Consider the following 5,777-nt stretch of genomic DNA (forward strand, 5'->3'; position numbering starts at 1 on the left):
TTTTTTCACCTAGTTAACATTTTGTTTGTATTATTCATGCATATTTTACAAATCACTACCCCCTCAAATGGAAATATGTGTTTACATAAATGGTGACCGAATCGTTTGAGACCACCTCAATGCAAAAGCTATAGCAGCTAGCGTGGAAGCTAGCGTGGACGTTAGCCCGACTCGGAGTACAAGGACCCACACCCAATTCGCGTTGATCAAACAGTGGCCTATGCAACAGAGAGATTTTATTTTTCATCAGGATATTGGAAGAATAGGAGGGATTGAGGTCAATCACTGGCACTTTTTTATTTTATTTTAAATGGTACACTTTATGTTGAACTATTTATTATGTTGTTGGTGCAACTGGCACTTTATGTTGAACTGTTCATTGTTTTGGCCAAGGTTATTGAGAGAGTTGGACTGAAATGTATTAGATTTTTTAAATCAACTGTTGGTAAATCAACAAAGTCTGTTATGGCCTCTGAAGCAACAGAGAGATGTTTTCTAATAGTCAGGGTTTCCAATGTTCTGAATGTACTTGAAAGTATTGTGTTTTACTTAAAAAACAAAGTGTTATAGTTTACAGAAGGTCTACCTACCTATAGGCTACCTGAATCTCTGAAATGTACTATATTCCTAAATATGCTATTGCTACACTTTTTGGCAAAAATTGCACTTTTCTGTTGGTCTTGGTTAAGAACCTCCTTGAAAAAAATAAACAATGTTTTGTTGCTTAAGCTTATGTATTCAGTCATTATTCAATGGTATACTAAAATCCATGTGAAAAAAATTGCTTCTCACTGTTCTCAGGTCAAATATTTAAATGTGATTAAAAATGCGATTAATTGCGATTAATTAATTACAAAGCCTGTAATTAATCAGATTAATTTTTTTAATCGAGTCCTGGCCCTAATTTAAACATATATGTTATAGGTGCTAACATTTAAACAAACTTTATTCTTTACTTTCTCCGTCTTTATGATATCAGATACCGTCATGTTGTTTCCATAGCAACAACAACTTCCTGTCAACAGCTCCTGTTTCACCTGCTTAATACAGTCATCATCACTGCTACTGTGGTCACATCGGGAACCCGTAACATTTACAATAGTTGAGATGTGAAGGGGGTTATGTTTTTTTGTCTGTGTTCTGGGTTCCTGCAGTTTTTTGAACAGACATTCACATTACACACGTTCAGAGGATGAACGTGTGTACTGCCTGTGGGAGTTTACGTTGTTGACAGGAAGTTGTTGCTGCTATGTTGCTTTACATGTTATGCATTTCAGTTCTTCAATAACATTACTTAATTAACACTTCACTTTCCTGACACAGTTCCACTAACATACATTCACTGTCGATTGTTATTTTTTAATATTCTTTGCGGAATTTGGCCGTGTAAAATGTCTTCTTGGGTTGCCGTACAGCCAATGCGTGACGTCATTAGTAAGTGTAACGGACCCCGTGCTGGTCTGGTAGGCCGTGCAGATATGGTACCTACACCGGCTCGCAGTTCTTGTTGATTTGGGTATATTTCCTGGACAGGCTACTTTGTACAGACAAAGTTCATAATAATTTTAATATCCCAGTTATAAACGACATGAATCAAAGATGTGTTGCTGTATTTTAGTGGTAAAAAAATGCATTTATCATCATAATTATTCTATATATATAATTTACACAGGTGTCAATAAACCAGAGGAGAACACTGGCATTTCTCCTCCTACTTGAAAGACTACGGAGGGATAGAGTGGCGAAGTCACGCCCATCTACTTCTGGTCCATGGGACCTTATTTCGGAAAAATTATGTATTGAAGTCAAGGGAGAGAGAAGAAATAAGGTCCCATGGACCAGAAGTAGATGGGCGTGACTTCGCCACTCTATCCCTCCGTAGTCTNTCAAGGTAAGCATGTCTTTACATCTGTCTGTTTTAAGACTTGGTTAGACCGGCTGAAGAATAATAAACTACTTCTAACTTTTATTTCAAAGTAATTGCTTAAAAGATTTTAAAAGGATTTTAATTGTTTCTAAGATTAAACAATGACACATGTAATTAGCCATCAGTATTGTGTGTGTGTGTGTGTGTGTGTGTGTGTGTGTGTGTGTGTGTGTGTGTGTGTGTGTGTGTGTGTGTGTGTGTGTGTGTGTGTGTGTGTGTGTGTGTGTGTTCGCCACTGCGACATCCCCATGTTGGTAGCCATTGTTTAATCTCCAAAGTAGTAACTGAGTGATGGTGCTTTGTCCCTCAGTGGCTGGAGAGCGATTACTCCACACAGTGGTGCTACGAGAACTTCATCCAGTTCCGCTCCATGAGAAGAGCCCGGGACGTCCGGGACCAGCTGGAGGGTCTGATGGATCGCATAGAGGTGGAGGTGGTGAGCTCCCATGGAGAGACCATGCCCATTCGAAAGGTCAGTGAAGCCCCCCTTCCCACAGCACGAAAACACACTAACACCTGCTAACATCTGGCCCGTCTCAAGTGGAAATCAGCCTACAATAATTCCCTGGACAAATGATTGAAATGCAGTAGAGACAGGGCACAATGTTTCTTGACCTACGTTGAACTGAATATATAATTAAGAAAATCAAAGGGGATTTTTTATAATTAATATAAAATCATAACAATGTCTTTGTCAAAGTTACAAAACTTCATGGACAGAAAGAGTTATTTTACCTTGATTATCGTAAAATCAACTTCATTCAAACTCAACATGACACAAAATAAAACATTCAGCTGTTCATTCATTTCTACTGCGTCAAACATGACCTACAAAAAGAGAAACAAAGACATATTTGTCTAGTGGCATGTAGACAGTGTTAAGCAGGTTCCCCTACATTTAAAAACTGCATCAACTCGCTTATTTTGACGGAACAGTTGTTGTGTAGAGACCACTGATGTTTTAATATGGTTTCCTGACAAAAAACATGAAACCTCAACCGTGAGCCCAGATGTTGTGATCATGGCTACTTGTCTGGCCACGTCCTATAGATATGTTGCTAGTTTGCAGGCAGCAGAGGTTTTTTCTCACTGTTAAAGTGGGGTGTTTGTAGCAACTAGAACAGCAGTAGAATGCAGACAGATAAGCACTGAAGAGGTTAATCTTTGACAAACAAGACCGAGCGATACATTCTGAAATCATGGCGAAGATGTTGCCTTTTCGACAGAGACAAACACTGCCTCCAGTCAATATTTGCTTCCTTTTGTTATTCCTCAGGCTTAACAATGTAAAGGTTAACAACTTAAGACGAGTGACAAGTATTTAAAACTTAACACAGGAGGTCCGACTGTGATAACACACAGAAGATTTCAAGCTGCTCATTTTAGCTTTAAACGGATAGAGCCTACTTTTGCTGAAGAACACTTTTAGCGAGTGGATGCTTCCTTTCACAACAGATTTATATCAAGATAATGGACTCTTATAAAATTATAAAGTAAGCCGGTTCAAATCCGAGCCAGCCGAACATTTAGGCTATGTCCTCCCCCCTGACTCCCCCTTTAACTCTAAGATCTCCAATAAAAGCCCTTTGGCTCAAACAATAAGGAAGTGTACAAGCTAAAACATCCCTGAACAGAGGCTGTTGTAGCCTTCTTATATCTGTGTGTGTTGTGAACGCACCCCTAAACCTCTTGAGATAAGAAAGGGCGTTTGTTTTATTAGTTGTGTTACACCTTCTTTCATCACATGCAGTGTGTGAAAAATCCTGAAGACAAATAATTAACAAATATAAAGCGAATGAAATGATATTAGAAACTCTAGTTGTCACCACGTTTCCAAACATGTATCAGTCTACGAGATTGGATCCATAAAGAAGCTGATAACATTGTGTGAGTTCTTTGTTTTAAGCCGGGGGGGCGCTGACACCCCCATGCTTACATGCAACTTGCAAGTGACACAAATAATCTAGATCTGCTTTTCTTATTGCATGACTGGTTGTAGGTGTTATCTGTCAGGTGCATTTCCTGCTGTCCCTTTTTTAAGCATTAGTTTTGTGAACACACCCAACTCCACCTGGCCGAGATAACAGCCGCTGTGGAAAGTTTGCCTGCATCTTGAAACGAGGTTGGAAAAACAGGTCCTGATGTTATGTTACGTATCTGTTAGAAAATCACAAAAGAAACCCGACAGCAATCATAAATCCTCACTTGTTGTTCACCTTAAGAGAATTCATTATCTGCTGTTCCTGCTTTCATTCCTTGGCGGTTATTTACCGACTGGATGCAGGTTTTTCCCCGTTGAGTAATCTTTGAGTCATGGTAAGACGGCAAAAAACTTGAATTGTTTTAGTAACACTGTTGTGTCAAAGACTGTGATCATACAGAGTCCATTAAGAGAAGAGCTCATTTCTTGAGGGAAACCCTGATGAGTTATAAGCCACAAAAGCTCTTAGTGCCGGATTGAAAACAAAAAGGTCATATTAACTTTCTCTATTACAGATTTTTGTGGGGATAAAAATCAATCTGTTATTTGAACAAATTGAAAAATAAATTCTCTTCACTCAAAAAATGCATGTTTTCACAGGATGGCAAACTCTTATGCTGTACTTCCTATACTAATAACAAGCGAGTCAAAGCATTAACACCTTTTTGACATTCCTCTTTAATTGTTAAGTATCTCAAAAGTCCTCACATACTGGGCTTTATCACATCTTAATGACACATCTGCAATCCAACTGTATGAATCAGGAATCGGCTTTCATTGACCCCTCTCTCGTCTGTCTCCCAGTCGGTGACTGCAGGATATTTCTACCACACGGCACGACTGAGCAAAGGCGGCTACAAGACGGTGAAGCACCAGCAGACGGTCTACGTCCACCCCAACAGCTGTCTGTTCGAGGAGCAGCCCCGCTGGCTCATCTACCACGAGCTGGTCTTCACCACCAAGGAGTTCATGAGACAGGTCCGTCTGCTCAAGATGTCACAATTCATTTACTATGAAACACTAAATCTCTTTTCAGTACCTGCAGAGATTGGAGATTATTGTTGTTGCTGTGCTGCATGTCTGCTAGGGGTGGGAGTCACCAGGCTCCCCACGATACACAAGATTTTCATCGGCATAACTACACTGTAGCTATGTTCGTATGACTAAACAAAGAACCTTGATACGATACTATTGCGATTCTATGGTATGCTAAGTATTGGGATACCATATATTGCGATATATTGCGGATATCATTTGATATATATGATTCCATGATATATAGGGTTCCTGTGTCTTTAACATGTGACAACCCAATCCACTTTATTTCTATAGCACATTTAAAAACAACAGAGTTGAACAAAGTGCAGTACATCAATAACTGTATAAAAACATAGTATAAATACTAGGGCCGGGACTCGATTAAAAAAATTAATCTAATTAATTACAGGCTTTGTAATTAATTAATCGCAATTAATCGCATTTTTAATCACATATAAATATTTGACCTGAGAACAGTGAGAAGCAATTTTTTTCACATGGATTTTAGTATACCATTGAATAATGACTGAATACATAAGCTTAAGCAACAAAACATTGTTTATTTTTTTCAAGGAGGTTCTTAACCAAGACCAACAGAAAAGTGCAATTTTTGCCATAAAGTGTAGCAATAGCATATTTAGGAATATAGTACATTTCAGAGATTCAGGTAGCCTATAGGTAGGTAGACCTTCTGTAAACTATAACACTTTGTTTTTTAAGTAAAACACAATACTTTCAAGTACATTCAGAACATTGGAAACCCTGACTATTAGAAAACATCTCTCTGTTGCTTCAGAGGCCATAACAGACTTTGTTGATTTACCAACAGTT

This window comes from Notothenia coriiceps, unplaced genomic scaffold (assembly GCF_000735185.1).
Source record: "Notothenia coriiceps isolate Sejong01 unplaced genomic scaffold, NC01 NC01_scaffold00037244, whole genome shotgun sequence".
Lineage (NCBI taxonomy): Eukaryota > Metazoa > Chordata > Actinopteri > Perciformes > Nototheniidae > Notothenia > Notothenia coriiceps.